Raw genomic sequence first — 25,129 nt, forward strand, 5'->3', positions numbered from 1 at the left:
CATATAATTAAATATTTTTAGAAATATGAAAACAGTCTTTTTTAAGTTGCCCTTTTTTTCAATTGAGGAAGATTCAATGGCTGTTTTTTTTTTATTAAAAATACACTCTTTAATACATTGTCTTATAAATCTTTAATATCTACATTTTTCTGATGAAAATACTCTACTCATGAATACATTCTAGTCAAGAAGCATATATGTCTGTGAATATATTTCTTTAAAACAGTTCTAGTCATTCCTTGTTTATAAGTGTTTCAGTATTTAATAAAACCATATTTTATGTCATAAATTGAATTAAAGTTTCAGTTTTAGTTATTTTTTTTTTTTTTTATCTGACAATGCCTGTGCATTTCATGTTGGTTTATTTAGTGTTCATGGTGTTTGTTGTTTTAAAATAGGTTTTTTTTTCTTAACAAGAAACTTGGTTTGTGTAACTGCTTGTTTAACAATGTTTAAACTTTTTGGCTGATAAAATAAAATATTTTTTCTACCTACCGACCCTTCAGTCTGAAGGTACAGTTGGGAAACTGCAAACAAACATATTTTTAAGGTTGGCCTACATGTACTTGATTAAAAGAAATTGGACAAATTTATATACAACATGTACATACAAAATCTAAAGATCTTTCAGGTCAAAAATTTCTGGAGGGTCCACATAGTCGTATGCCATGTTAAATAGCATGTTACAATTTCCCAAAATATACTTATTTTTTTTAACATTTAATGTCTTTAATCTTTGCTGCATATCAATCGATTCCATTTGAATTTTTCCCTTGAACTTCTCTAATCTTGCTACATACATGTACATGTACATAGGGATAATTGGCGTGTTCCAGACAGGTATATACATGGTAAAGAGGTTTCACTTTATATATTAAAAGAAGATGCGGTATGAGTGTCAGTGAGACCACTCTCCATCTAAGTCACAGTATATAAAAAGTTACAAAGTTTGATTAACTTGTTTCTAAACCCTTTTGCATATTGAAGCAAATAAAGTAGGTTTAAACTATAATACAATACATATATAGAAAACTGTTACAAAATGATGTGGATGTGTTTAATCATAGTTGCCAAGAACATTTTTTATGCCCCTTCAACTGAAAGCTGGTGGGGGGGGGGGAACTGTTTTACCATTGTCGTTGGTTTGTACGCCCTATTATGGGTATATAGATATTCCACACGACTCCTCCTACAGTTAGATTGCAACCTAGGTCAATCATGGTCAAGTAAATGAATTTATTAGCAGTTTTCAATGTTAATTTTTCTACTTAAGTTAATTTGATAGAAATTAATTGTGATACATCAATGATATTTTCTGAAAAGTTGCATATCTATCCAAGCATATCAGTTTGACAACTATTTTGAGGTCCTATCCCCAGTATGTTCATGATTCAGCAACTTCACATTAATAAGCAATGTTGCTGTCTATCAGATTGTCTCTTCTGAATTTTTTTTATGCAGAAAGGCAAGACATATCTCTGTGTCAACAGTTTATTTATTATAAATAAGAAGATGTGGCATGCGTGCCAATGAGACAACTCTCCATCCAAGTTACAATGCATGAAAAGTTAATATTTTATAGGTCAAAGTACGGCCTTCAACACAGAGCTTGTAAATTATGTTGACATTTACCAACATTCTTTTCCTAATAAATAAAGAAGATGTGGCATGCGTGCCAATGAGACAACTCTCCATCCAAGTCACAATGTATGAAAAGTTAACAATTATAGGTCAAAGTACGGCCTTCAACACGGAGCCTGTAAATTATGTTGACATTTACCAACATTCTTTTCCTTATGAATAAAGAAGATGTGAGGTCAGTGGCGGATCCATAGGGGGGGGGGGGGCGGGGGTGTTCCGGGGGTTGAAACCCCCCCTTTTTTTACTATCAATGCATTTGAATGGGGACATATAGTTGGAACCCCCCCTTTATCCTGGGTTAGGACCCCCCCCCCTTTTATAAATGGCTGGATCCACCCCTGGAGGTATACATCAATGAGACAGTACAGCATATATACTTCTTGTACATGTTGTATATATATAGTATATATACTTCTTGTACATGTTGTATATATATATAGTATATACTTCTCGTACAAGTTGCGCCCCCAAGGGTGACTGGGGAATAGAAGTATGGTCACCATTGGTCTTCCTCCGACCGGCAGTAAAACCCGTGCTAAAGTGGGGCGTCCGTTTGGCTGTGTGGGATGTACAAATTTGCAGCCACGTCCGGTCAGAATGGGGACGTTAAATCCGATGCCTCGTGTAAAGAGAGTGCCACGCTCTTTGCACGTTAAGAACCCTTGCAACAACTCTTTGAGGGGTCCGTAGGTGACCTGTTGCAAGGCTAAATTTCTGTCCTTATCCAATATACCCTCATTTCCCGTGGCAGTCTAAATTTCTCCGACCTTAATCCCTTAATCTATTACAGAACCTACCTATTGTATTTATTGTAAACTTGTTCTCGTCCTGAATATGCATGAAATATTTGCCACTGGACGTTAAGCAACCAACAATCAATCAATCAATCAATCGTACATGTTGTATATATATAGTATATACTTCTTGTACATGTTGTATATGTATAGTATGAAATTAGAATTACCCAAACATGCTGATGCATAAATACAGTCTACAGAGAATGTTAAAATAGATATATGTTATGTGATTTTTGCAGAAAGGTATCAAAAGGTTTATGTCTAAAAAATGTTTGTTCCTTTACAGAGTCGTACAAGAACTCACATACTGTACTGGAGATAAACATTATCAATAAGATGTATGAGGGAGGAGAGGATTTAGTCACAATCAATGGTACTCTACAGAGAAACATAAACACACAGATTGGTAAAACACTTCATAAATGTGATGTTTGTGCCAGAGAATTTAGTCAAAGTAATCACTTAAAGAGACATGAGAGAACACATACTACTAGTGAAAAACTTCATAAATGTGACGTTTGTGCTATAGAATTTAGTCAAAGTAGTCACTTGAAGAGACATGTGAGAACACATGTTGGTGAAAAACCTCATAAATGTGATGTTTGTGATAGTAAATTTTCTATAAGTAATAACTTGAAGAGACATATGAGAAGACATACTGGTGAGACACCTTATAAATGTGATGTTTGTGCTAGTGAGTTTTCTCGCAGTGATGAACTAAAGGCACACATGAGTACACATACTGGAGATAATCCTCATGACTGTGATGTATGTGGTAGAGGATTTAGACAGGTTAGTAGTTTACAGACACACATGAGAACACATACAGGTGATAAACCTCACGACTGTGATGTATGTGGTAAACTGTTTAGTCAGCATGCTTCTTTACAGAGACACATGAAAATACATACTGGTGATAAACCTCATGACTGTGATGTATGTGGTAAAAGGTTTATTCAGCATAGTAGTTTACATATTCACATGAGAATACATACAGGAGATAAACCATATAACTGTGATGTATGTGGTAAACGGTTTAGTCATCATGGTGCTTTACAGAGACACATGAGAAGACATACAAGTGATTAACCTCGTGACTGTGATCGGTATAGTCTACATGATAGTTTACAGTGACACATGATAATACACAAAGATGACAAACCTCGTGACTGTGATGTTGTGGTAAACAGTTTATTCAGCTTGGTAGTTAAAAGGGACACATGAGAATACATACAGGCGATAAACCTCATAACTGTGATGTATGTGGTAAATGGTTCAGTCATTTGCAGATTCACATGATGAGTAAACATCATGTACATACTGGAAGTAAAACTCATGACTGTGTGGTAAACGGTTTATTCAGCTTGGTACATGTAATTTACAGATTCACATGAGCATGATGAGAACACATACAGGGAATAAACCTCATTACTGTGATGTATGTGGTAAAGGGTTTAGTCAGCTTTGTAGTTTAAAGAGACACATGAGAATACATACGGGTGATAAACTCATGACTGTGATGTATGTGATAAAGGGTTAAGTCAGCTTGGTATTCGTAATTTACAGATTCACATGAGAACACATACAGGGGATAAACCTTATGACTGTGATGTATGTGGTAAACTGTTTAGTCGGCTTTGTAGTTTGAAGAGACACATGAGAATACATACTGAGGATAAAGCAGATAACGCTCACAATGAGATATATGGGGTTGAGGTTCAGTGTGAGTGATATTTACATAGACACATGAGAACTTGTAGTCAAATCAAGGCAAATCTAATTTTTGTGCCAAATGATTTATTGGAAGAAAACCATTTTAAGACTTGCAGAAAACACATGTACATTTTTTACTTGTGACAAACATAATAGATATTGTACAAGTTGTTTTCAGAAGAAATGCATTAAAGAGGCACATGAGAACACATGCTGGAAATAATTATTAAAACTTATAATTTATGTGATGTATTTATTAGGGGGTTTAGTAATAATGGAAACTTACAGACACATGAACTGAGAACATATACTGTGATGTTTTAATCATCATGGGCCAAACATTTGAAATAATGACTCATACAGATACACAAGAACACATACTGGTTAATTATAGTCTTTAAAATGTGATGTATGTAGTAGATGTATTTTTAGAATTGAACCCGTCAGAAGAACTCAGGTGATTTACATGTATACATATTTGATAATGCATAGGTTAAAGTTGAATTGTATATATATACATATTGTTTACCAAATGAATGTTATTTCTTTGTTTAAGGATCAGATGAATATCCATGAACATGATGAATATATGAGAGTTCATCCGGGTATTAAACTATGTTAAAATATTGTGATATGACAATGTCATGAATGTATGAGAGAGTACATCCTGGTATTAAACTATGTTAAAACACTGTGATATGACAATGTTATTAATGTATGAGAGAGTGCATCCGGGTATTAAACTATGTTAAAACATTGTGATATGATAATGTTATGAATGTATGAGACTCAGAGAATGCATCCGGGTATTAAACTATGTTAAAACATTGTGATATGACAATGTCATGAATGTATGAGAGTAAATCCGGGTATTAATCTGTGTTATATTTAAAACATCAATTTTGTGATATGACAATGTCGTAAACATTTGAGAGATAAAAAATAAAAATAAGAAAATGTGGTATGATTGCTAATGTCAAAGGCAACTCTACACAAGAGACCAAATGACACAGAAATTAACAACTATAGGCCACCATACGGCCTGCAACAATAAGCAAAACCCATACCGCATAGTCAGTTATAAAAGGCCTGAAATGACATATATATCATGTATATAAAACAATTCAGACAAGAAAACTAACAGCCTAATTTATGTACAAAATAATGAACATAAAACAAGTATGATACACAAAAACAAACGGCAACCACTGAATTACAGGCTCCTGAATTGGGACAGGCACATACAGAATGTGGTTGGGTTGAAATATGTTTGGCGGGCTCCCAACCCTCCTCCTAAGTTCATCTGGGTATTAAACTGTTTTGAAACAATAATTGTGATATAACAATGTCATGAATGTATGAGAGAGTGCATCCGGGTATTAAACTATGTTAAAACATTGTGATATGACATTGTCATGAATGGAGAGAGTGCATCCGGATATTAAACTATGTTAAAACATTAATTGGGATGATAAGCTTTTGTTTTCTACATTGTATATTTTTTTTTCTCTTATTTTGATTTTTTATTACATGTACCTCTTGAACAGTAATATAACTTGTCATGTTGATAATAATAAATTGAACTACTTGACTGTAAATTAACTTTGCCAGTGTAAATATATGTTTTTGATTGTATTGTGATGTGTGTGTGAGGGCCTCAGGGAAGATTCGTTTGTTGTAACTTACTTTGTTTACCCTCTTTAAATAAAGAATTTATACTATTATTATTATAATTTTTATTATTATAATTGTATGGGAGTTCTTCCAGGTATTTAAATATGTTATAGCATTAATTGATTGATGATATTTATCGTCACTTTCATCATGTTCATCATTATAAGCTAATTGTGGAAGCCCATTTTTGTCTCGCCTGCGACAAAAGTTTGCGGAACATAGGTATTACCATCCGGTGGCGGCGTAAACTATTTGAATAAAGCTTTATATTTCAGAAGGTAGAAGACATGGATGCTTCATATCTTGTATGCAGATACCTTATGTTACGAAGTTTCTGTCTTTCATATGTTCAATGTCATTGACCTCATTTTCATGGTTCAATGACTGCTTGAAAAAAAGAGTTTTTTTGTAATGTGAATTTCTTACTTATTATGTGTAATAGGATAACTATATTTGGTATATGGGTTTCTTGCAACGTCTACATGTCCGTCAGACAGGATTCACCTGACCTCAACCTCATTTCATGGATCAGTGATCAAGGTTAAAGTTACGTGATTAGGTCCGTTTCTCAAATACTGTAAGCAGTAGGATAACTATATGTGGTGTATGGAATGACTGTTATGGGTACATGTCAGTCTGGCAGGTTTCATCTGATATTGACCTTATTTTCATGCTTCATCGATCAATGTTAAGTTTTTTGTGTTTTGGTCTGTTTTTTCAAGTACTTTAAGCAACAGGTTAACTATAATTGGTGTATTGAATGATTGTTAGGTATACATGTAGTTCTAGCCAGTATCACATGACCTTGACTTCAATTTCATGGTTCATTGGTCAATTTTAAGTTTTTGTATGCTTTTCAAATACTATTAGTAATAGGTCAACTATATTTAGTGTATACAATGATTGTAAGGTATACATGTAGTTCTATCCACTGCAGTATCATCTGACCGTGACCTCATTTTCATTGTTCATTGGTCAATGTTAATTTTTTGTGTTTCAGTCTGGTTTTTTTTCAAATTCTTGATGTAATATATAGGTCAGCTATATTTGGGGAATGAAATAATTGTAAGGTGAATGTGTCTGTCTGGCAGGTATTATCTGACCTTGACCTCATTTTCAGGATTCAATGATACATTTTCGTAATTTTGTCAGTCGATCAGATACTATAAGCAACAGGTCAACTGTATTTGGTGTATTGAATGATTGTGAGGTTTACATGTCTATCTTGCCTGGGTCATCTGACCATGACCTCATTATCATAGAACATTGACAATGTTAAGCTTATGTGATACTTGTGGTAAAACCTTCATGTTACAGACTTTCAACAGAAATTTAGTGATAAGTAAAACAGGCGAGACATTTCACCTCTGCTGGTGGACTGATAGTCCCCGAGGGTATCACCAGCCCAGTAGCCAGGACTTCGGTACTGGCATGAAAATACGGATTTAGCATTATTGAAATTTCCTGTTACAAAATGTTTGAAATTATTTAAAATTAAGGAATGTATCTCCCTCATGCAAAGCTCTGATTCCCTGCCTGGCTTTGGCTATACTTTTTTGTCCTTTTTGGCTTATAGCTCTTCATCTTTTTAATAAGCTTTTTATTTTCAAATATTTTGACCTCGAGCATCACTGAAGAGACATTGATTGTCGAAATGCGCATCTGGTGCAGAAACATTGGTACCGTTCATGTTATTCAGCGTGCGCACTCTTGTTATTGGTGGAAGAAGCCGGTGTTCCCGGAATGAACCAACGACCTTCGGTAGAAAAACAGACATACCTAGTCAATTAAGATTTGAGTCGAATGCATTCTGGTTTTAAACTATGATAAACATTTGAAAGTATTAAAACCTTTAAAATAGGTGTGTGATTAAGAATTAAGGTTTTATAGAAAACTTGTAGTCACGTGAGTGTAGGCACAGCGATAACACATGTGATGAAGGTGTCACCTGACCGTCGAAGGTCAGAACTTACAGCGAAAAGAAAATGCATGTAAAGGTCATCGTACAGCCTCAACAATGAGCAAAACCCATACCCATACTTGGAGACATGTGAACACATATAAATGTGGTGTAAATGTTCAATAGGCCAATGGCAGTCAGAACTTGGAGACATGTGAACACATATAAATGTTGTGTAAATGTTCAATAGGACAATAACAGTCAGAACTTGGAGACATGTGAACACATATAAATGTTGTGTAAATGTTCAATAGGACAATGGCAGTCAGAACTTGGAGACATGTGAACACATATAAATGTTGTGTAAATGTTCAATAGGACAATGACAGTCAGAACTTGAAGACATGTGAACACATATGAATGTTGTGTAAATGTTCAATAAGACAATGACAGTCAGAACTTGGAGACATGTGAACACATATAAATGTTGTGTAAATGTTCAATAGGACAATGACAGTCAGAACTTGGAGACATGTGAACACATATAAATGTTGTGTAAATGTTCAATAGGCCAATGGCAGTCAGAACTTGGAGACATGTGAACACATATAAATGTTGTGTAAATGTTCAATAGGACAATGACAGTCAGAACTTGGAGACATGTGAACACATATAAATGTTGTGTAAATGTTCAATAGGCCAATGGCAGTCAGAACTTGGAGACATGTGAACACATATAAATGTGGTGTAAATGTTCAATAGGCCAATGGCAGTCAGAACTTGGAGACATGTGAACACATATGAATGTTGTGTAAATGTTCAATAGGACAATGGCAGTCAGAACTTGGAGACATGTGAACACATATAAATGTGGTGTAAATGTTCAATAGGCCAATGGCAGTCAGAACTTGGAGACATGTGAACACATATAAATGTGGTGTAAATGTTCAATAGGACAATGGCAGTCAGAACTTGGAGACATGTGAACACATATAAATGTTGTGTAAATGTTCAATAGGACAATAACAGTCAGAACTTGGAGACATGTGAACACATATAAATGTTTTATTAGACGTTCAATTCAATTCGATTCAATTAAGTTTTATTTAAAGTCGATACTTAATATAATAAAATTGAGAATGAAAATGAGAAAATGTGTCAAAGAGACAACAATCCGACCAAAGAGCAGAACACAGCATATGGCCACCAATACGTCTTTAACTATGGCCAGTGGCGGATCCAGAGGGGGGCGTTCGCCCCCCCTTTGCTTGCACTTTTTTTTTTTTTTTTTTTTTGTAAAATGATTAATCAGACTAGACTTCCCGAACTTTGCCATTTCCCGTGTATTTAATTTTTATGCGACAATTCTTTACTTATAAAGATATTTTTCGCTCGTATTTACTGTAATATATTATTGATTATGTCAAAGTCATGTGATTCGCTACGGTGGGGTTGACCAGTACGTCGAAAAAAAAACGTCACTCAGTCATTTTGAAATTCAAATTACAGTAACACATTGCTTAGGCTGAGGATGACAAGCATGACGCCGTCAAAGCGACAAAGTATTGAGCACGCCCCAGCCCATTAATAACATTGCTGAATAGTGATCCCCAGTCAGTAAGCTCTAGATATAGATTTAAAGTCTAAGGTACGGACCATTTGATTTGAGGGGGCAGTCTGAGATATTTTAGAGAAAAAAATCTGACCCTGATTTTTGCCTTTAACAAAAATTCTGGCCGTATCTGGATTGAAAACAATAATCTTGTCCACTTTTTTGCTATTAGAAAAAAGTATTTTCAACAAAATTATTTAGCATTAAATGAACATGATGAATAAAAAACGGGCGTAATTATTTTTTGGGGGGTTGCATGTGAATCCCATATCTGACCGGAATGTCTGTTTCGCCACACTGATATACTGAATACTTTTTTCAAGGCCCACCAGCAACCTGTCTGCTGGGTGTGGCCTATATGTCTCCATGTGTCGACCGTCATTCACAACTTCATTGTCATTTCCGAATCATTCGTAGCCTTTGGTTGATTTGGAACCCCTCACTTACTTTGTTGGTTGAAACATTTCAACCAAACATTTGGATAAAAATTGCTTGTTTGTCTTTCTTCGTGTCGGTCGTATTGTAAATTTCATTGAATAGCCGTATATCTTGTTTACAACAAGAAATCTGTGAGGTTATGCTAACTAACCATACAACAAACGAGAATTTTCCATGTCCATTTTTTACTGACAAATCCCACATCAAATATATTAATTAGTACATAGCTTTGGATCCATCCAATCATTTTATAATAGACAATTAATGGAGAGAATACGGCAACAAAAATGTCCAACCCCTACACTTTAACTTTTTACACTTATTTTATGTTTTTTAGCCAAAAAAAGGTCCAAAAATTGTTTCTAATGCGATCATTTGAAAACAAAAAAAACTTTTTTAATGATCAAGTCTGAGTTTATTGAAAAACAAATCATTTTTTGATATTATTACATTTTATATATTCATATGTTTTGCCTTGTATATTAGTGGATTTTATCACACTGGCATCGGGTAATTTTAAAACAAGTGGAATTGGAAACGCGGCATACATGAACAATAATTTTCTTATATCATCTCTGTCTCGGGTGATGTATTAATTATGTACCCAGCAGAGCCTTTTCGCTAACAAATATTCACATGTACGACATACGTCCCTGTCGTGGCATTTAAGGGCATATCCAACAATTTATTTCTGACGGTGAGAATTTTTCCCTTTAAGATATATAGGCTATTTTTTACCTGCATAAATCAAATATGTAATAAAAAATATACCTTCATGTGCTACTTTTTGAGTAAAATGAGGTCAAAATTTCAGATATTTGCTCAAAATTCGGATTTGTGGACGTATTTTCCTCCCGACAGATGTGCATAACTTTTTTGTTTTAAAAGATAAAGATAAACACAAGCTGTTTTTTTGTTAAATTATTTATAAGTTCTCTTTTATATAAGTATCCTATAAATTTATGAAATATTTTGTTTAGAAATAACTAAAAGGACAAGGTACGATAAGCATCAGAGAACGGCCCCCGATTTCGATTCAAATTAAAAGTGATATGCCATAAATTATAGTACTATATTTTTAAAGTTTAAAACCTATATTTTTGTAAACATCAATTTCAGCTGATATTATTCATGCTTTGTTGTTGTAAACACCTCAAGATTCGCGAAAACGGCAGATAAATGGCAGTTTCTAAATCTTTTTCTGCATTTTAAACTATGAGCGTACCTACGGCCCACGATAATATTTAAACCTAACATTCACTACAAAAGTCAAAAAGTCTGAAAAGACCAGTTTTTGTCTGAATTTGCATGAATTTTTACTCGACATTCTTAATTTGTCTGAATAATTTTTAAAAATTCTTGACATAGTATGAATTTGTCTAATAAGGTTCTTGATTTTTCTTTCCAAGTGTCTTGACAGTATGAACATTGTCTTAAAATTTCTCGACACTTCCTGTATCATCTGATAAGAGTCTGGATTAGTCTCGACCAATTCTTGACTGTCTTAAATTTGTCTCGATCTGTCTTGACATATTCTTGACATTCTTAATAATGTCTGAATATGTCTCGACATATTCTTGACATACTAAATAATGTCTGAATATGTCTCGACACAATTTCTTGACAGTCTTAAATATGTCTTGACACTATCTCAACAGTATAAATTTCGCCTGAAATGTGAACAGACTTATTCTGCACTGTTTATGACATTCTATTGCTGTTATATACTCCTTTTTATTATGGCTAAACTAAACTTTGAAGAATCAAGGATTAATTTGGTATAGTAAGATACCCTTTTGGTGCAACTAAGTTGGAATACCCTGAATAATCCCCCATGTAGTTTAATTTTGATTTATTTTTATTAAACATTTAAGTAATTGTTTTCACTTGGAATATAAGTCGAAGGTATTGACAAACAGCATTTAGATTTTTGCCGTTCGCAAAACTGCCAGTCAAATTTGCTTTACTAAAATAGGTGTCTTGTATCTCTTTTGGACCCCACAATTCATCTTTTGGGTTTGTGTGGCTAAAAAAAGAGGGGGGGGGGGGGGGGGGGGGGCTTTCGTTTAGGTCAAAGAATTTGTTCCCATCTTGATTCAAAAACCTTATTCATTTTTTAGAACAACCCAAAAACATTTTTTATTCAGATTTGAGTGTTGAATTTTATAATTTTTTATCAAAAATAAATATTTGTGATAACTCCTTCCTGAAAAGAAAAAAATGTTTAGATCTATATCATGCATGTCTGTTTGAGAACCATTTCATAAGACCGATGATTTCTATAGAAATCATTGATGGGACCCATTATAAATACATTTTTTTTATTATTCCTGGAGTAGATAATAATTTTCTTTTAATCTTTGGGAATTATTCAATTTGTTTTTATGTTAAAATAATTAACTTCATAATTTTGATGAAGAAAATCCATTTCAATTCAATTTTTTTTCATCAAAAAGATGATTTTCATTTTCATCTATCAACAAACTTTTTAAATTGTAGTGGCATGGTCGGTCAACTGATAAGTTGTATGGCTGATTACAGGTAAAGCAATAACTTCTATTTGACAGTTGCGTGTACTCTGGGGTGTGGAATACCTTAATTTTATGGGGAACATCCTGTCCATGTGTAATACTTAATAATAGTATTCCAACAGATGACATTACACAAATTTTTCTTCTGTTAAATGAATGATTTGTATATCATCATAATTTGCTATTTATATAAAAACCACATTTTGGTATAATAATTATTTACCATATCAACATTGAATATTATGAATGTAGAATGAAATATGTCTACAGTATGATTGGTTTGAATCATTTAATTTATAAGATTTAGGAATCAAAATTTGTAATTATTTAAAAACCCACATTGAAATTGTTTTATATCAACACACACATTTGAATTATTTTATACTTTAGATTTCATAGCCATATTTGCATTTGTAAAAATATTTATATACCCAAATTTTCAATTATTTTACATGCCCAACTTTTATTTTTGTTGTAAAGAAGTGTAACTTGAAACAACAGTATATCATATAAAGAGAAATAAAGATTAAAGTTATATCATGAATATTGGTCATGATTTGTAAAACTCAGAACTGTCAAGTAAATTTAAGACACGATTCAAAATGTTCAGAATATGTCAAGCCATACTGAGAAAAAATAAGAATGTCGAGAATATGTCGAGAAATTTCAAGACAGTATTCAAATGTCAAGAATTTGTCAAGAAATTTTAAGACCATATTCAGAATGTCGAGAATATGTCGAGTAAATTTCATACAAATTTAATATAAATGAGAATTTGTCAAGAAAAATTAAGACACAAGTCATACTTTTGGAGAATGTCGAGTAAAATTTCATGCAAATTAAGACAAAAACTGGTCTTTTCAGACTTTTAGACTTTTGTAGTGATTCCTTGAATATAAATGTTGATGCAGTTCAAATATCTTAGTGGGCCGTAGGTACGCTCATAGTTAAAAATTAAAAAAAGGTGAAAAAAAATCGTCAGTTTTCATTGAATCATCGAAATATTTAAACGAACTGCGGACCGGAGATGATTTCCGGTATTCACTGGATTCGACAAAAAGACTTTTCTTCGTGCTAAAATGGCTAGTTTTTTATGACAAATTTTACATCTACGAGAAAGGAACACAAAATATTCCTGTATTTATTATTGTATGAATTTAAAGTGAGATTATAGCAGATTGTCGGGGTTTGACACAAATCAGAAGGAACTGTGACAAACTGCAGAGAAATTTTGGGAATGTAAATCACTAACTGAAACCAAATTATTAAATAACTGGTTCATGCTCAAACAGTTCCTTTTTGACTAAATTTCAATATTTGGAACACTGTGACACAGACGTTGATTGGCATGTCGAAGCATACATATGTCTTTGTAGCGTAAAAACTGCACAGATTTGTTAAACATGTTATCCATGGAATGGTGTATTCTAAACAAAAACAAGTTTTGACTATAAATTCTATACTCAACAGATTGATATAATGGCAATGAATGGTGTCAACATTAAATGTTAGTACAACTTTACCCGTCAGAAACACGTATTTTGTTTTATAAATGACGAAATGGTGGCCCTGGAATCTATTAATCTCCGTTGACGCTTTTGTGAAAAGTCCTTTCTTTCACGTCCGCATTTCTTTCATGTATGGCATGCCAAGTTAACATTTTAGGCAATCATTACGGATGGCGAAAATAAATTACAGAGCTACAAAACAGTAAATAATAACATACATTGTATCATACGACATAAGACGACACCATGTGATAATTTTAATTATTTAATTGTGAAACTGTAACAGTAATAAAGATCAAACAAAACTATCCAACACTATTGCGAATTCATATTGTGTAATTTTTTTACCATGATGTTTATAAAAAAGAAGATGTGGTATGATTGCTAATGAGACAATTCTTGACAAGTGACCAAATGACAAATAAATAAATTAACAACTATAAGTCACCGTACGGCCTTCAACTATGAGTAAAGCCCATACCGCATAGTCAGCTATAAAAGTTCCCAAAATGACAAATGTAAAACAATTCAAACGAGAAAACTAACGGCATAGTTGATGTACAAAAAATGAACGAAAAACAAATATGTAACACAGTAACAAACGACAACCACTGAATAACAGGCTCCTGACTTGGGACAGGCACATACATACAGAATGTGGCGGTGTTGAACATGTTAGCGGGATCCCAACACTCCCCCTAACCTGGAACAGTGGAGTAACAGTACAACATAAGAACGAACTATAAAAATCAGTTTAAAAAGGCTTAACTCATCAGATGGATACAAATAGAAATACATCTAACAAAAACACAGAGTGCATGGATTTGTTTGTATTTATTGGATTTATGATTTGTAATTGTCCCCCGCCTCCCGCTGCTCTTTTTCAACGACAACGCGTGCAACTTCGTATTTCTTGTCTGAAAATTGTTCTCTACATTACTTTCCGTCATTAACATTCATGAAGTATTTGTCACTGGACGGTCAGAAAACAACATTCAATCAATCATATCTCCTCTTAATTTGCAGTACTATAATGACTTTAAACATACTTAAATAAATAAAAATGGTTATTTTTTTAATCAGATATTCATACGTCAAAGAAAAGAAAAAAAAAAAGAATATTGAATATCAAAGGGAAAAAATGCATCATAGTCAAAGATATCATGCTTGTAATTTTGTATGTGTGTTTCGTGTACAAAAGGTCGATTAAAAAAGTCATTAGATCATAAAAGGCCCAAGATTCCGGAACGTTTTGCCAAATACAGATCAGGTTATCTATTCCTGAATATAAAATTCGTAGTTTGTCAAACAATTCAAAGTTTTACTCAACAGTTTATTTATTAATTTGACCATATCAATGATAATTCATGTTTACACAGAAGTGCTGACTACTGGACATCGTGTTAATGCATGGGTTGTTTGTGTCACTATTTTTAATGTGCTAACATATCACCTTAACTGGACACTATATATTCTGACTTCGACCCAACTAGTCTTTGATCTTGCCCCTTAATGTCACGCGATACGGAAAATCAGCAAATACCAATTTTAAAGTCTTTGGTTTGTCCCGGCCGGGGTCAGAACCCATGACATCTGACACTCGAGGTGAAGACGCCTCCACAAGACAACCGAGGCAACGTTTGTCTCACGAGTTTAACGCTGGGTGAGAAAATGACTAACCCAGCGAAAATGTGCACCTAAATGTGCATGTTGTTTTAAAAGATGAATATTTAATATTCTCAAATTAACTACAATAAACAAATGTGATTATAAGTATTTAATATTTCAAACTTGGAAAAAATTGGATTTTTTTTTATCTATATGTATTTAAACAGTGGACTTATTGAGGTTTATGACCCCTTCTGAAGCCATGTGAATTACGAAATTTTCAAACTGCAATACTATTAAAACAACAAAAATAATGAATAACAGAAACGGGCCATTTTGTACATATACGAAAGGTTCATGAATGTAGAAAAAAACGTCATTTTTTGCTGTATATTTATCAAATTTAAAAAAATTGCATCATTGACTTTTTCATGAAATTTGGTACAAATAATCTTAATACGTAATCAAACCGAATGTCATTTCAAAAAAGAGGGGTCCATGAACTCGTTTAAAAGTTAAATCAGTTTGAATGATAAAAATCAGTCGAAAAATGCATCTTTTGCCGATATGTCACAGTTTGACGTCGCGAAAATAACATTTTACGTTAGCAACGTCATTACCTCCCCTGTAACTGTAACGTAGGCCCTTAAGTACCTGCAGTATCATTTAGTAAATGTTCAGATCAATAGGTCTAATTATAGTATTGAATGTTTCTTTAAGTAATTTCATAGGGTTGTACATGTATTAGCGTTGACCGCGCTTCATACAAAATCTAATTCGGTCAACCCTTTGAATTTACACAAAGAAAACATTCAATTCTTAAATAAAATTTTCAAAACCTGATAATAAAATTATCAAGACTGTTGAAGACATTGTCCAAATAATCCTTGAACTCTTGGCTAAGGCCGAAACACGAACAGATATGCCAGTGACAAAAAAGTACGTACATGCAGCAGGAGAATTTGATTTCAGCTTTAAAGTGGGACTAAGTTCATAATTTAATGAAACATTTTTTTAAAGTTTTTAAAAATATTCACTGGCTATAGTACTGCTCTTAATAAGACATTTACAGCGGGAACATTTTGGGGACTACTCTTCAGCTGCCGACGCCAAGTTCTTAATTTGAACAAGAAATATAGAAAAGAGTCTTAACGGGCTATTCCTTAAATTAATTCTAGAAAAATTGCATCCAGGAAACTTACTTTCTATTTTGAAGTGCTACCAAAATCTACGTTTTATCATACATAATTCTATAGTTTTTGGAAATATTCAGAGCTCCCTGTAACATCCATAGACAAATAAAGAACAAAAAAAACCAGAACAGAATGAATTAACTATTTCCTTGAAAATCGGCACAAGCAATAAAACAGAATTTCAGCTTTAGAGCGAGAGCAAGAGGTCATAATTCTATATAACACAATTTTGAAGTTTTTAGCCGGACAGAATCCAGAAACATGGGGAAAAATTAATATATCTCATAAGTGAAAAAGTTCGTGTATGTTTTGTTATAATAAAACACCCATGCAACCACGCATCCCATATTGCATGATAGGACCCGACACTACTTTTATTTAGTGTTTCGGCAGTTAAGCTTGGGATGGTCATTTTAAGATGCATTATTTGAATATAATCAAATATGAAAGTTATTCATGTATATATTGATATATTTATATTTTAATTCTTCTTCAATAGATCTAGTTATTATGACAGATCTGCCATCATCAGGGGTCCAACTGTCAATTTTATGTTAAAGTCTTTAACTTTGATCTACTAAGCATATCTCCAACACTCTTGTGTTTGCTATACGCAACAATTGGTGCTGTATTGAATATTTGTACACAATCTTCGTCTAACTGTAATAAATGCCCGTGTTTCATAATACGTTTCTTTATTTTACGTATAAATGGATTATATTTAGTTATTAAAACTAATGGAATATTTTGTTTTTCTTTTGATTTGTTTTGTTGTAGTAATTCAGTACTGTGAATTGATAAAGCATCAGTTATACCATAGATGTATAAACCCACATCTATGGTAATACTATCATCTATTTCCACGTGCACGTTATCATAACCCCTATCTAATAATTTCACTTTGAAATTAGTTAGATTGTTTATTAATTTGTTATGGTCACTTGTGTTTCTAATTTGCCGTATTGCTTCACCTTTAATAAATCCTCTGAATACATGCTGTGAGTGACAGCTATATCTGTGCAGAAACAGATAAGAATTGGTTTCTTTAAAATGTAGTCAAGGTCAAGCATGCCATGTGTTGTAAATCTTTGACCTTTGATTACATCAACATCTAAGAACGACATTTTATCGTTTGAGATTTCATATGTGAACTTTAATAAGGGGTTATAATTATTTGCTAGACGAAACGAATCTTTAATTTAATCTAGATATGCAGATCTGATTAACTTTCATAACTTTGCTACTGCAAAAATATTTTGTCATTGTTCATTAATTTTAACTAAATAAATGATTATCTACGCAAAAATTACTCCAAGTACAGTACTTGTCTGTACTTCTACAAGGAGGGTTAATATTTAAAAAGAGAGGCAAACGATACCAAAGGAACAATCAAATTCAAATGTCGAAAACAAACCGACACAGCCATGGCGAAAAACGAAAACCGACGAGAAGACAAACAGCAGCCAACATATCACAGCATAGAAAACAAAAAACTTAGCAACACGAAACCCATTTAAAAACTGGGATGATCTCAGATGCACCGGAAGGAAATTAGATCCTGCATTTTGGCCACGGAGGATTTTTTTTCAAATATGAAAGTAATTATGCAATAACAATCATTATTAGAAAGCCTTCAAAGTTTGTTTATATGAACATCAAGATTATTTTTCACGCGTGTTATGGGTTATTTTCTTTTTGACAGCGTATTTTTCCTAGATCCAGAAATTTTTGTAGTACAAAAGGTATATGTTTCAACACAGGGAGAAAAATTTCGCACCCGGTGGCGGGCTACATTTGGCCCCTTAAAGAAAATGTGTACAAAATGTTGTATCATTGCCATTCTTCCCCCCAGCGAAAAATTGGCATACGTATACATATAGTCACGTTCCCCCCATGCCAATCTTTCCCCCACAGTATAGATTTCACTATATACAGTCATACCTGTTTTAAGAGACCACTTTTGGGATAGCAAAAAAGTGGGATCTTAAGACAGGTGGTCTTTTAATAAAGGTTCGATATTTATGAAATGCTCTAAACAGAGGGATCTAAAATCGGTGGTCTTTTAACACAGTGTTTTGCTTAATACAGGTGGTCTCTTAAGCAGGTTTGACTGTATGTCTAAAAATTAAAATCAGTGTTAGACATATATTTTTATGTTGACAAATTGTTTGCCCATTTACATTTACACAAGTCTGTCTGCATTCTCATCGGTCCGTCTATGTGTCAACAAGTCTGTCTTCATGTTCACCTGTCTATCTACATGTTTACGAGTCTGACTATGTGCACTAGTCCGTCTACATTTTCACCATTCTGTCTATGGGTCCACTCGACTAGTCTGTGTCTACATGTTCAAAAGTGTGACTACATATTAACCAGTCCTTCTTTGTGACTTCTTTTCTGTCTACAAGTCCAGCAGTCTGTCTCTGTGTTCACTATAGTCTATTAACATGTTTACCATTCTGTGAATCTGTCCACCAGTCTGTCGACATGGCTATCAGTAAGTCTATATGTCTAACAAGCTGTGTCTACATCATATGGCAAAATTTGGGGTAATTTGCTAATTTGCATAGCGGCCATTTTGCCTTATCATGACGGCAGCCATTACAATAGGATTATATAAGCCCTTTTAATAAAAATGCCAATATGCAATTATCCTATGTCGAATGAACAATTTGTTCGCATATAGGTGAATTGTACATGTTTTTAGGCTTCTGTCCGTGTACAAATGGACATTGTCTACTCTGAAATCTTTCGGCCTTTTTAGTTTAAAAATCGGAAGCGTAACCATTGTGTAATTGCTATATAAGATCAAATAAAATGACGTAAAATCGTAAAATAGCAAGATTCGAAACAGAAATACACTTGCAAGAAGATATTGTTCATGATTTGTTCGCATATAGGGAAACACCTTGTAGGTTGAATTTTAAAGTTAAATAACTTTGAACTTACCTGCTTTCTTAAGTTTTCGGCCAAATTCTTTTAAAAACATGATGATTTCAACCTTCCCATTTCGTAAAAAGTCAAATTTTAAGCATTTTCCCTTAGAATTACACAGCATTTTTGTAAATATCCGCCAAAGGAAGTTTTTAAAGATACATTAGTTTTAGATACATGACGGAAAAGGACTGGATTATCCGCAAATCTATAATAAATTATATTTTCAATCTTAAGCTAAGGGAAGTAATTTGATCAAAAGGGACAAAGTCACGTGGTGCAAATGATTTAAATAAAGTACCTTTGATTTTGCCATATGTGTGCATCAGTCTGATACATGTCCACCAGTCTGTGTATGTATCGAAAAGAAGATTTAGTATGACTGCTAATGAGAGACTCATCAAAAGAGATCAAATGATCGACACAGAAATTAATAGCTATAGGTCACCGTACGGTCTTCAACAATGAGCAAATCCCATACCGCATAATCAGCTATAAATTAACACGATTTTTCACAATGAAATGAATGCAACGCTTTTCTTGGTGAGTACTTTTTTTCAGGTAATGCAAGATGCAAAACTAATTTGGTCTCAATTTTTTTTATCGTCTAGATATAATTTTTTCACATCGTAGGTGTCCGTAAATGACAAAGTCAGTCATCGTGCTTATTTATTTGTGTGCACCCTATCTTTAACTTTGTGTTGTGCAACACAGGTCTGAAAATTGCAAACATTTTTTTAGGGGCCAGCTACAGCCCGCCTCCGGGTGCGGGATTTTCTCCTTGTGTTGAAGACCCATTGGTGACCTTGGGCTGTTTTCTGCTCTTTGTTGGATGGTTGTCTCTTTGATACATTCCCCATTTCCGTTCCAATTTTGTTGTTTTCAAGATGGAAAAATGCATAACTTTATATAAATACAAACAAAAAACAATATCCCAACTTCTAATTACGTAGGTTTTCTGTCTCTGCACGGGTTTCTCATCGTTGTTTTTTTATATATTTCTTATTTAACTATTCCTTACTGGCAATTCCTTTTTTCGTTCAAATGCCAAACAGTTTTCGGTGGGGTTCATTATAAGCCAAGGAAAATTTTAATATGTATCGCCAAAACAATTCACGTTGCAATTTTTTTTTTCTGACAACTGCAGGCTAGTATAACTAGTAAACTAGTATTTCAATGACGCAAATAAAGCATAAAAAGCCTACTTATATCCGGTTGACAAACTGTTGTTTCACAACCATAATAAATATACATGTTTTCGCAGTTAATGTCTGTCTCTGCATGATTGGTGCATATGGCAAAATTAAGTGTACTTTGCTAATTTGCATAGCGGCCATTTTGCTATATCATGACGACCGCCATTACATTAGGACTATATTTGCCCCTGAAATAAAAATGCCAATATGCCAATTCCTAAATCGAATCCACAATTTGTCCGCATATAGGTGAATTGTTCATGTTTTTAGGCTTCTGTCCGTGTACAAATGAACATTGTCTATTTTGAAATCATTCGGCCTTTTTAGTTTGAAAATCGGAAGCGTAACCAGGTGGTAACCGTAGTATAACTGCTATATAAAATGACGCAAAATCATAAAAAAGCAAGATTCAAAACACAAATTAAGATGCAAGAAGATGCTGTTCATGATTTGTCCGCATATAGGGAAACACCTTGTAGGTTGAATTTTAAAGTTAGATAACTTTTAACTTACCTGCTTTCTTAAGTTTTCGGCCAAATTCTTTCAAAAACATGATGATTTCAACCTTTCCATTTCGTAAAAAGTCAAATTTTAAGCATTTTCCCTTAGAATAACACACATATTATACTAGGAGGTGACTTTAACCTGCCAGATATCAACTGGGACAACACCACAGTGAACACCAACACACAGTATGGACAGGAGATCAACTCCAAACTTGTTGAGATAATAACAGAAAACGACTTCATTCAGATGGTAAAAGAACCCACCAAAGGGAAAAACATACTTGACCAGATATTTACCAACAACCCAGGACTGATAGAAAGAACACAAACACAGCCTGGAATGATCGACCATGAAATCGTGATTACAGATATCAACATCAAAGCAAAAGCATACAGAAAAAACACAAGAAACGTTTATATTTATAAAAAAGCAGACATGAATAGTCTACAAAATGATATTGACCAAGCCTTTACAGATCATTTGACGGACAAAGATAATCTCACGAACTCCGTTGAAAATAACTGGAACTTTTTCAAAGACACAATGTCAACAGTGTAAACAAACATGTCCCACAAAAAAACCATCAGTGGGAAACAAGATGTGCCGTGGATGAACCATACCATCAAGCGACTTATTAGAAAACGTCAACGCAGATACAACACAGCTAAAAACTACGATACATCAGAAAACTAGAAAAAAATACAGAAAAGCTAGAGATATTGTCAAGCAGACCATGACAGAAGCCCACGATAAATACATCAGGGGTATATTGAACGATGCCAGTGCTAATGAAGAACAGAGAAGGTCTACCATGGTAAAGAAATACTGGGAATACATCAAGTCCAGGAAAAAAGACAATGTGATCGCACACAAGCAGTCAACTACAGGCCCGTCTCTCTAACCTCTATATGCTGTAAAACAATGGAACATCATCTACCGCCATGTAATGAACCACTTGGAAAAACACAACATTTTAGTGGACTACCAACACGGTTTCAGACAACATCGCTCCTGTGAAACACAACTGGTGAACACCATAGAATCAGTGGCACGATCTTTGGATATGAGAGAACAAATAAATATGCTTGTCCTAGATTTTTCTAAGACATTTGACACAGTCCCACACCAGCGGCTATTGCAGAAAATGAGCTACTACGGTATCCGCGGAGATGTTCTGGGTTGGATAAGCGCATGGCTTACCAAACGAAATCAACGAGTTTGTGTAGATGGTGAAATAAGTGATATGAAAGCAGTACGTTCCGGTGTACCCCAGGGGACGGTCCTTGGACCCCTATGTTTCCTGCTGTACATCAACGACATAGGCGATTCTATATCGCCATGTACCAGTCTACGACTGTTTGCTGACGACTCCTTTTTGTACAGAAGCGTCCATAACTCGGATACATGCCAGCAGTTACAACAAGACCTTACGCAACTGGTAGAATGGGCAAGACGCTGGCAGATGACATTCCATCCAGCATAATGTTTCATCCTTAGGGTAACCAGAAAACACAATCCTGTTGTTCACAACTACCATATGATGTGACATTACCTGGAAACTGTTCAGCACTACCCATACCTCGGCTAAGAACTATCAGAGGACATGAATTGGGACCACCATATATCAAAAGCAACATCAAAAGCCAACAGAACACTTGGATTTTTAAGAAAGAACTTAAATAAGTGCCCACAAGACATAAAAGAGAGCGCATACAAAACATTAGTTCGACCTCACCTTGAGTATGCATCTACAGTGTGGGACCCATATAAAAAGTGCCATATTAACCAAATCGAGATGGTACAATTAAGAGCAGCCCGATTTGTAACAACAACCTATTCTCGGGAACCAGGAACTGTAACCAACATCCTACAGACATTTGACCGGCCAACACTAGCAACACGAAGACAAGGAGCCAGGCTCATACTCCTTTATAAGATCCTACATAGAGAAGCATTAGTCATTATTCCAGATTACATCAGGAGACCCAACTGTAACAACCCGACAATACCACAGAGTCAGGTTTTCCAGAGTCAGCACCTCAACGGATGCCTATAAATACAGTTTCATCCCAAGAACAATTGTTGACTCGAACCAACTACCTGAAAGTGCCATCCAAGCCCCCACAACAGACGCCTTCCGGGTCTGTTTGTGGTAGTTCCTGGCGTAACTATTGATACCTGATTTAAACCCTGTACAGTTGTTGCAAACATCACATAATTTTATTTGTGTTTGTTGCTGTAAATACACAAAAGTTTTTGTTTATTTTTAACTTGGCGTGTACTGGTTGACACACGCGCACAGTATATCTGCGTTATGGAATTTTCGACTGCAGATTAACCACATAGAAGAAGTAGAAGAACATTTTTGTAAAAATCCGCCAAAGGAAGTTTTCAAAGACACGTTAGTTTTAGATCCATGACGGAAAAGGACTAGATTATCCGCAAATTTGATATAATTTGTATTTTCAATCTTAAACTAAGGGAAGTAATTCAATCAAAAGGGCCAAAGTCACGTGGTGCAAATCATATGAATAAAGTACCTTTGATTTTGCCATATGGTCCTTTTTTTTATATGAAATGTAGCATTGTTTCATAGATATATATCTCGTTAGTAGTTATTTCGTTATCAAAGAACAACCCATCTGGAAGAATATAATCATATTAGTTGAAATTGGCCTTGACATAGCTTTCGGTAAATGAGTGTGCTCCTATTTCGGTGCTTTTTTGTAAGTTAATTGTTTATTAAAAAAGCACTTATACTCCCATGATATGGACCTATGGCTTACAAACATTACACATGATATACATATAATACAGTAAAGCAACGAAAATGAACAATATTGTAACCCGTACCTCTACAGTTTTGTTGAAGCAAAGGGATAAGGTGTCGAGCTCCCACGAATATGTTTAATCCCGCCACATTCTGTATGTCCCATTCCCAAGTTAGATGCTTGTAGTACAGTGGTTGTACTTGTTGTTGGTTCATTTTGTTTTCGTAAACTATTTTGTTTTAATAATAAGGCCATTAGTTTTTTTCGTTTGAATTGTTTCACATTTTTATTGCCGGAGCATTTTATAGACGGCTATATGGTATGGGCTTTTCTCGTTGTTGAAAGCCGTATGGTGGCCTCTAGTTACTTATTGCCACGTCAGTTTAATTAGTTGGATATTTGTCTCATTTATGCTGGATAGAGTCGACCCTGTACACGTTTAGGGAATGCGGGATCTTTTTGTAGATCTTGGACAGCTACAACTAATGGGGTAGATATCTGCATTCGATTGATGTAGTTTCTGGTAATTCCTGTACATCGACGTCTCTCATGCTGGTTGGACCGATAACCTCTGGGTTTTATGATGTTTCATTCGTATCGGACTTCTTCTGAAGGAAAGCTTTCAGGCGTCGAGTATTTTTCTCTGTCCAGCTTTCGATGTGTTCTTTTTCTTTGTCATCTCTCTTTTTGTTGTTATCTTTCCTAATGGCGGCCATCTAACTGATAGAGTGTACTGTCCATTCCTCCTGGTTAAAGACCAGTCGGCAGTTGTACTTCCTTGTACAGCTAGTACATATACCGATGTGACATAATTGGGTAGAGATAGAGTATGTTCTTTGCATTATTCATATGAAGTCATTTTACCGTACTAGTACTACGAGACATCATAAACATGTCTGTCCAGGGGAATGTCTTCTTACTGACCTGAAGTGGTTTAACTAATTGTATTCGTCTAGTCATATGATACTTAGGGTTCACGAATGAAAATTAATGAATGTGATCACCACATAGGAATGTGCTTCAGATATATAAGTATTCTGATTTCTAACTGACATCGCCGATGTTAATAATTTACAAGGGGGACATTATCTTCTCGTGCTATTAGG

The sequence above is a fragment of the Mytilus californianus genome, unplaced genomic scaffold (genome assembly GCF_021869535.1).
Source record: "Mytilus californianus isolate M0D057914Y unplaced genomic scaffold, xbMytCali1.0.p SCAF_39, whole genome shotgun sequence".
Taxonomy (NCBI): Eukaryota; Metazoa; Mollusca; class Bivalvia; order Mytilida; family Mytilidae; genus Mytilus; species Mytilus californianus.